Consider the following 9,862-nt stretch of genomic DNA (forward strand, 5'->3'; position numbering starts at 1 on the left):
ATTATCTGAGAAGCAATAAGTCTTATAGACAACATACTGTATATAAAATACATACTGTGCTTAAGAACGTAAAAGAAAATATTAAATGTGTGTTTAAAGAAAAAGAGGCTATTAAAAAAACTCATGTAGAGCTTTCAGATATATAAAATGTGATAATTAACAATTCAGTGGGCATATAATTAAGCAGATTTAAGAGAGATTTAATCTCTCATGTGATGGGTGAAAAATATTTTTTTAAAGGTAGTTTAAAAAGCTTTGATAAACAAGAATACATATTTGAAGAAATTACTCAGAATGAAGACCAGGTAGATGGTATAATAGAAAATATGGAAGTGATATTACAAGCCACGAAACACACAGCGAGAAGGCCTGATGGATGCAAAATCCGAGTGTCAGGAGAGACTATTACATCAAGAAGATGCAATATTTGAAAAATATGGCATAATACTTGTAAGAGTGATAAAAGACAGAAAGCCCAGTGGATGTCAATACAATAAATAAAAGAAAACCATGCCTAGACGCATAACAAAGACATTTTAAAATCAATCAGAAAGAAAAGGCAGATAATTACAAATAAATTACAAATAGACCAACAGCCAATTTAGCAGCAGCAAGAACAGAAGTCAGAAGAATGATGATTAATATTTTCTAAGTGCTAAAGGAAAATAGATGCTAAACAGAAGGGTGTACCTAACATAATTACATAGCAAGAGAAAAGTTTCAATAAGGACTTCACAGATAGATGCAATGAATAAAATTTATCCCAAACCAACTTCCATTAAAAGGGCTTACAAAGCACATGCAGCCATAGCAGAATGAAGGAAACTGTCTCCAGATGGAAAATCTGAGATCCAATAAATAATCAGAAAAACAAAGAAGAAAATATTTGCTATATCTACAAATAAAGTCTTTATAAAAGAACAATAATTATTTTATGAGGTTTAAAATGAGGGCAGGATGCAGTGGCTCATGCCTGCAATCCAGCACATTGTGAGGCCAGAGGTGGGCAACTTGCCTGGCCAACATGGTGAAAACCCATCTCTACCAAAAATACAAGAAATTGTTGGGTGTGGTCATGCATTCCTGTAACCCCAGCTATGCAGGAGGCTGAGGCACGAGAATTGCTGGCATCAGGGAGGCGGAAGTTTCAGTAAGTCTAGATCGTGCCACTGCACTCCAACTTGGGTAAAGAGTGAGACTTTGTCTCAAAATAAAAAATGATAATAATAAATAAAACAAAATAAAATGAAGGCTAAATGTAAACTATAATAATGCAAGTTGTTGTGTATTGATCTTAGACCAAGTATTCTAAAGTCTCTGTATTATTGTTTGTGAGTGTGAGTAGATTGGCTAAGCTATTGATTGAGTCCTAGTTTGCTGTATTAAATATGCACATTACAATTTTGAAAGTTGAGTTGGAGAGTTCTGATTGAATAGAAATAAATGTTTACCTTCTAAACAAGTAGATGGAAGGCAAATGAGAATAGTAAACAAATATGTAAATGTAATATATAAAATTAAAGTCAGGGAAGAAAAGAGACAGAAGTGTGGCAAAAGTGAGACATACTGAATGTACAAAGTATGATAATGAAGACTAATACATCAGTGATTGTAACAAATGTCATGTTACAAAAAGATGCCAAACTGTATTGTTAATCTTACTATACTCTTTCACAAGGGTCACTAATAAAAATAAGTGCATAAAACGTTGAAAGAAAAGCTCCTTCACATCCCTTATAAGTTGTATTCCTGATATTTTATTCTCTTTGTAGCAATTGTGAATGAGAGTTCACTCATGATTTGACCTCTGTTTGTCTATTATTAGTGTGTAGGAATGCTTGTGATTTTTGCACATTGATTTTGTATCCTGAGACTTTGCTGAAGTGGCTTACCGGATAAGGAGATTTTGGGCTGAGACGATGGGATTTTCTAGATATAGGATCATGTCATCTGCGAACAGAGACAATTTCACTTCCTATATTCCTATTTGAATACACTTTATTTCTTTCTCTTGCCTGATTGCCCTGGCCACAACTTCCAATACTTTGTGGAATATGAGTGGTGAGGGAGGACATCATGGTCTTGTGCTGGTTTTCAAAGGGAATGCTTCCAGCTTTTGCCCATTCAGTATATTGGCTGTGGGTTTGCCATAAATGCTCTTATTATTTTGAAATACATTCTATCAATACCTAGTTTATTGAGAACTTTTAGCATGAAGGGGTGTTGAATTTTATCGAAGGCCTTTTCAATCCTAATCATGTGGTTTTTGTCATGAGTTCTGTTTATGTGATGGATTATGTTTATTGATTTGCATATGTTGAACCAACCTTGCGTCCCAGAGATGAAGCCGACTTGAACGTGGTGGATAAGCTTTTTGATGTGCTGCTGGATTTGGTTAGCTAGTATTTTATTCAGGATTTTCTCATCGTTGTTTATCAGGGATATTTGCCTGAAATTTTTTTTGTTGTTGTGTCTCTGCCAGGTTTTGGTATCAGGATGATGCTGGCCTCATAAAGTGAGTGAGAGAGGAGTCCCACTTTTTCTATTGTTTGGAATAGCTTCAGGAGCAGTGGTACCAGCTCCTTTTTGTACCTCTGGTAGAATTTGGCTGTGAATTTGTCTGGTCCTGGGCTTTTTTTTGGTTGGTAGGCTATTAATTATTGCCTCAATTTCAGAACTTGTTATTGTTCTATTCAGGGATTCGACTTCTTCCTGGTTTAGTCTTGGGAGGGTGTATGTGTCCAGGAATTTATCCACTTTTTTCTAGATTTTCTAGTTTTTATTTGCATAGAAGTATTTATAGTATTCTCTGATGATAGTTTGCATTTCTGTGGGATTGGTGGTGATATCCCCTTTGTCATTTTTTATTGTGTCTATTTGATTCTTTTTGCTTTTCTGCTTCATTAGCTTGGCTAGTGGTAAACCACTGCTCAAGTAAATAAGAGAGGACATAAACAAATGGAAAAACATCCTATGTTCATGGATAGGAAGAATAAATACCAGGAAAATAGCCATTCTACCCAAAGTAATTCATAGATTCAATGCTGTCCCCATTAAACTACCATTGACGTTCTTCACAGAATTAGAAAAAACTACTTTAAATTTCGTATGGAACCAAAAAGAGCCCGTATAGCCAAGATGATCCTAAGCAAAAAGAACAAACCTAGAGGCATCACTATACTATACTACAAGGCTACAGTAAACAAAACAGCATGGTACTGGTACCAAAACAGATAAAGAGAACAGTGAAACAAAACAGAGGCCTCAGAAATAACGCCATACATCTATAACCATTTGATCTTTGACAAACCTGAAAAAAACAAGCAATAGTGAAAGAATTCCCTATTTAATGAACGGTGTTGGGAAAACTGGCTAGCCATATGCAGAAAATTGAAACTGGACCCCTTCCTTACATCTGATACAAAAATTAACTCAAGATGGATTAAAGACTTACACGTAAGACTTAAAACCATAAAAACCCTAGAAGAAATTCTAAGCAATACCATTCATGACAGGCATGGGCAAAGACTTCATGACTAAAACACCAGAAGCAATGGCAACAGAAGCCAAAATTGACAAATAGGATCTAATTAAACTAAAGAGCTTCTGCACAGCAAAAGAAACTATCATAAGAGTGAACAGGCAACCTACTCAATGGGAGAAAATTTTTGCAGTCTATCCATCTGACAAAAGGCTAATGTCCAGAATCTACAAGGAACTTAACCAAATTTACAAGAAAACAAACAAACAACCCCATCAAAAAGTGGGCGAAGGATGTAGACAGACACTTCTCAAAAGAATACATATATGCAGCCAACAAACACATGAAAAAAAGCTTACCATCACTGATCATTAGAAAAATGCAAATCAAAACCACAATGAGATACCATGTCACGCCTGTTAGAAAGGTGATCATTAAAAAGTCAGGAAAGGCCGGGCATGGTGGCTCACACCTGTAATCCCATCACTTTGGGAGGCTGAGGTGGACAGATCATGAGGTCAGGAGATTGAGACCATCCTGGCTAACATGGTGAAACCTTGTCTCTACTAAAAATACAAAAAATTACCCAGGCGTGATGGTGGGCACCTGTAGTCCCAGCTACTCAGGAGCCTGAGGCAGGAGAATGGCATGAACATGGGAGGTGGAGGTTGCAGTGAGCTGTGATCACAACACTGCACTCCAACCTGGGCAACAGAGCAAGACTCCACCTCAAAAAGAAAAAAAAGAAAAAGAAATAAAAGTCAGTAAATAACAGATGCTGGAGAGGATGTGGAGAAATAGGAATGCTTTTACACTGTTGGTGGCAGTGTAAATTAGTTCAACCACTGTAGAAGACAGTGTGGCAATTCCTCAAGAATCTAGAACCAGAAATACCATTTGACCCAGCAGTCCCATTACTGGGTATATACCCAAAGGGTTATAAGTCATTCTACTATAAAGATACATGCACATGTATGTTATTGCAGCACTATTCACAATAGCAAAGACTTGGAACCAACCCAAATACCCATCAATGATAGACTGAATAAAGAAAATGTGGTACATATACACCATGGAATACTATGCAGCCATGGGAAAGGATGAGTTCATGTCCTTTGCAGGAACATGGTTGAAGCTGGAAACCATCATTCTCTGCAAACTAATGCAGAAACCAAAAAACAAACACTGCATGTTCTCACTCATAAGTGGGAGTTGAACAATGAGAACACATGGACACAGGGAGGGGAACATCATACACAGGGGCCTTTCAGGGAGTGGGGGGCTAAGGGAAGGATAGCATTAGGAGAAATACCTAATATAGATATGGGTTGATTGCTGCAGCAAACCACATGGCACATATATACCTATAACAAACCTGCACATTCTGCATATGTATCCCACAACTTAAAGAATAATAAAAAAAAGTTTTTAAAAAAATAAAGAAAAACTATACCAGTAAAAAAAAAAAAAAAAAAACTAACAAAAATAAAGCTAGAGTAGTTATATTAAGTAAAAATAAACTTTAAGATAAAATCAGTATCACAGACTGATAGCATCACTGTCTAATAACAAAATGTTTAATTCCCCAAGAAGATAAAACACTTTTAAACTCATAATCACCTAAAGTATCAAACTGTATTTTGTAAAATTGATAGGAATATACAGAAAAATTTATAAATCCACAATCACATAGAGGTCTGACATATATTTCTTTCCATTAGTATAGATGAAGCAGACCAAAATGGTTAAATGTAGAAGAATTGAAAACATGACTAACAAACTGGATTTTATTTATTTATCTAACTTGCATTTCTTGAACTTATGTTTTTTGTCAGGCACTGTTCTAGTTGGTGCTTCTTGAGAATATTTAAAACATGCGGTAGAACAAGAGTAATTTTTTTATTTTTAATGGCAACATTAAATTATACATATTTATGAGGTATAATTTGATGTTTTGATACATACCTATGTTGTACAATGATACAATTAGTGCATTTAGTGGATTCAACACCTCTTACATTTATTATTTCTTTGTGGTGAGAACATTTAAATGACTTATTCTAGTCATTTTTGCAAGGTACAATATTTTATTGTTAACCATAGTCATCCCTACTGGGCAATAGAACACTGGACTTTATTCCTCCTAATTTTAACTTTATACATTTTAATCAACTTCTTCTTCCCATCATCTCTTCCAACTGTTTTCTTTTCTTTTTTTTTTTTTTTTTTTTTTTAGATTCTATATATGAGGGAGATCTTAAGCTGTTTGTTTTTCTATGTCTGGCCTATTTCACAGAACATGATATTCTCCAGACACATCCATATTGTCACAAATAACAGGATTTCATTTTTATTATTTTTTATGACTGAATAGTGTTCAATTGTGTATATATGCCACATTTTCTTTATCTATTTATTCATTGTTGGACACTTGGGTTAATTCCATATCTTGGCTATTGTAAATACTGTTACAATAACAAACGGGAGTGCAGACACCTCTTTGGCATACTGATTTCCTTTTGTGTGTGTGTGTGCACACGTGTATGTGTGTGTATGTGTGTGTGCGTGTGTGTGTGTGCACACGTGTATGTGTGTGTATGTGTGTGTGTGCGTGTGTGTGTGTGGACACGTGTATGTGTGTGTATGTGTGTGTGTGCGTGTGTGTGTACGCACACGTGTATGTGTGTGTATGTGTGTGTGTGTGCGTGTGTGTGTGTGCGCGCACACGTGTATGTGTGTGTATGTGTGTGTGTGCGCGTGTGTGTGTATTCTCAGTAGTGGGATTGCTGGATAAAGAAATTCCATACTCTCTCCTATAATGACTGTACTAGTTTACAATCCTACCAATAGTGTACAAATATTGGCTGTTTTCCACATCCTTGCCAAAACTTGTTTTCTTTATAACAGTCGCTCTAACTGGGGTAAGATGATATCCCGTGGTCATCTGATTTGCATTTCCCTGATGATTAGTAATGGTGAATATATTTTCATACATCTATTGGCCCTTTGTATGTCTTCATCTGAAAAAATGTCCATTAAGGTCTCTTGCCCTTTTTGAAATTGAGTTATTTGTTTTATTGGTAAGTTAAGTTTCTTATAGATTCTGGATATTAGCCCCTTGTTATAGGTATAGTTTGCAAATATTTTCTCTCATCCTGTAGGTGGTCTCTTCCCTCTGTTAATAGTTTCCTTTGCTGTGCAAAAGCTTTCTAGTTTGATCTCATTTGTCTGTTTTTTCTTTTGTTGCCTGTGATTTTGAGATCTTATTTTAAAAATCCTTTCTTAGCTCAATGTCATGAGGCATTCCTTTGTTTCCTTCTAGTAGTTTTATAGTGTCAGATTTCAAATTTAAATCTTTAATCCACTTTAAGTTGACTTTTTGTATATGTTGAGAGGTAGGGTTCTAGCTTCATTCTTCTGCATGTGGATTTCCAATTATCTCAGTACGATTTATTAAAAAGACTCTTTTCCCCAATATGCATTCTTGGTATCTTTATCAAAAATCAGCTGACTTTAGGTTCATGAATTTATTTGTGGGCTCATCTTTCTTTTCCATTGGCCTATCTATCTGTTTTTATGCCAATACCCTGCTATTAATATTTAAGTTACTATAGCTTTGTAATACATTTTGAAGTCAGGTAGTATGATGCCTCCAACTTTGTACATTTTGTTCAGGATTACTTTGGCTATTTGTGGTCTTGTGTGCTTCCATATGAGTTTAAGGATTGCTTTTGTTCTCTGTGCCTGAAGAATGTTGTTGGTATTTTGGTAGGGATTGCATTACGTCTGAGAACCACCTTAGGTAGTATGGCCATTTTAACAATGCTAAATTTCTAGATCATGAATGCGGATTTATTTGTTTTCTCTTCATTTCTTTTATCAAAGTTTTATAGTTTTCAGTGTAGGAATCTTTCATCTTCTTGGTTAAGTTTATTCCTAGGCAACATTTATTTTGTAGCTTTTGTAAGTGAAATTGTTTTCTTGATTTTTTTTTTTCAGATTGTCCACAATTAGTATATAGAAACAGTACTAATTTTTATTTTTTATTTTTAAATGTATTTGATTTATTATTTTAATTTTAGAGAGACACAGTCTCACTGCCCAGGCTGGGGTGCAGTAGTATGATCATAGCACACTGTAACCTCAAACTCCTGGGCTCACGTGATCCTCATACCTCAGCCTCCTGAGTAGCTAGGATTGCAAGTGCAAACAACACCTGGCTAACTTTAAAATATTTTTTTTCTGTATGTAGAAATGGGTGTCTCACTATGTTGCTTGGGCTGGTCTCAAACTCCTTGCCTCAAGCAATCCTCCCATCTTGGCCTCCCAAAGTGTTGAGATTACAGGTGTGAGCCACCACATATGGCCCACACTACTGATTTTTGTATGTTGATATTGTATCTTGCAAGTTTCTTAAATCAATTTTTAGACCTAGTAGTTTTTTTATGGAGTTTTTAGGGTTTTCTATATATCAGATCATGTCATCTGGAAACAATAATTTGACTTCTTCCTTTCCAGTTTGGATGCCTTTTATTTCTTTCTCTTTCTAATTGCTCTGGCTAGGACTTTTAGTACTCTGTTGAATAGAAGTGGTAAAAGTGAGCGTCCTTATCTTCTTCCTGATATTAGAGGAAAAGCTTTTAACTTTTCCCATTCAGCGTAATGTTAACTGTAGATGTGTCTTATATGGCCTGTATTATGTTCTATACCTTCTATACCTAATTGGTCGAGAGCTTTTTGGGGAAAAGGTGTGGAATCTTGTCAAATGCTTTTCTTGAGCCTATCAAAATGATCAAATGGATTTTACCTTTTTCTGTTAACATGACGTATTACATTTATTGACTTACATGTGTTAAACCATCCTTGCACACTTGTCATGAATCCCATTTGATCACAGTAAACTGTCTTTTTAGTGTGCTGTTGCATTCAGTTTGTTAGCTTCTTGTTGAGAATTTTGCATCTATGTTCATCAGAGGTATTGGTCTGTAGTTTTCTTTTGTGTGTGTGCCTTTGCCTGATTTGGGAATCAGGGAAATGCTGTTCTCATACAATTAGTCTGAAAGTATTCCCTCCTCTTTAATTTTCTCGAATAATGTGAGGAGACTTGATATGAGTTCTTCAGTGAAACCATCAGGTATTAGGCTCTTCTTTGATTGAAGACATTTTATTGTTGATTCAATTTCCTAACTTATTTGTATTTTGTTCAGATTTTCTATTTATTCATAATTTAATATTGATAGATTTTATGTCCAGGAATTCATCCATTTCTTCTATGTTATCAAATTCATTGGCATATGGTTGTTCAGAATAATTTCTTATGGTTTTTTCGATTTTTGTGGTATCAGATGTAATGTCTCCTTTTTTAATCCCTGATTTTATTTATTTGAATCTTCTCTCATTTTTTCTTAGTTTAGTCAACGGTTTGTTGATTTTGTTTTTATTTTCAAAAGACCAACTCTTTGTTTTGTTGATCTTTTGGATTTTTAAGTCTCTATTTTATTTATTTTTGCTCTGGCCTTTTAGAATGTTGGTTCTGCATTAGTTTGCAGAGAATGATGGTTTCCATTTTATGCCATGTATACATTTATTGACTTGCATATGTTAAGCCTTCCTTGCATTCCTAGTACAAAACTCACATGATCATGGTGGATTATCTTTTTGATAAGCTGTTGGATTCAGTTAGCTAGTGTTTGGTTAAGGATTTTTGCCTCATATTCATCAGGGATATTGGTCTGTAGGTCTTTTTTTTTTTTTTTGTCATGTCCTTTCCTGGTTTTGATATTAGAGTGATGCTGACTTCATAGACTGATCTAGGGAGAATTTCCTCTTTATATAGCTTATAGAATAATGTCAATAGGATTGGTACCAATTCTTTGAATGTCTGATAGAATTCAGCTGTGAATCCATCTGGTCCTGGACATTTTTTTATTGGCAATTTTTAAATTATCATCTCAATTTCACTGTTTCTTATTGGTCTGTTCAAAGTTTCTATTTCTTCCTGGTTTAATCTAGTAATGTCACATATTTCCAGGAATTTATTCATCTTCTCTGGATTTTCTAGTTTACGTGCATAAAGGTGTTCATTGTAGCCTTGAATGTTCTTTTGTATTTCTTTGGTATCAGTTGTAATATCTCCCATTTTGTTTCTAATTAAACTTATTTGGATCTCCTCTTTTCTTTTCTTGGTTAATCTCACTGATGCTCTATCAATTTTATTTAACTTTTCCAAGAATCAGTTTTTTGTACTCTCTCCCTTTTCCTAGGGATGTAGCTTCCTGAGAGCCAAACTGTAGTGATTGTTATTTCCCTTCTTGATCTAGTCACCCAGCTGGGTTACCAGGTTCCAGGATGGTACTGATGGTGTCTGCACAGCGTCCAGTG

The sequence above is a fragment of the Colobus angolensis genome, unplaced genomic scaffold, assembly GCF_000951035.1.
Source record: "Colobus angolensis palliatus isolate OR3802 unplaced genomic scaffold, Cang.pa_1.0 Scaffold14, whole genome shotgun sequence".
Classification (NCBI taxonomy): domain Eukaryota; kingdom Metazoa; phylum Chordata; class Mammalia; order Primates; family Cercopithecidae; genus Colobus; species Colobus angolensis.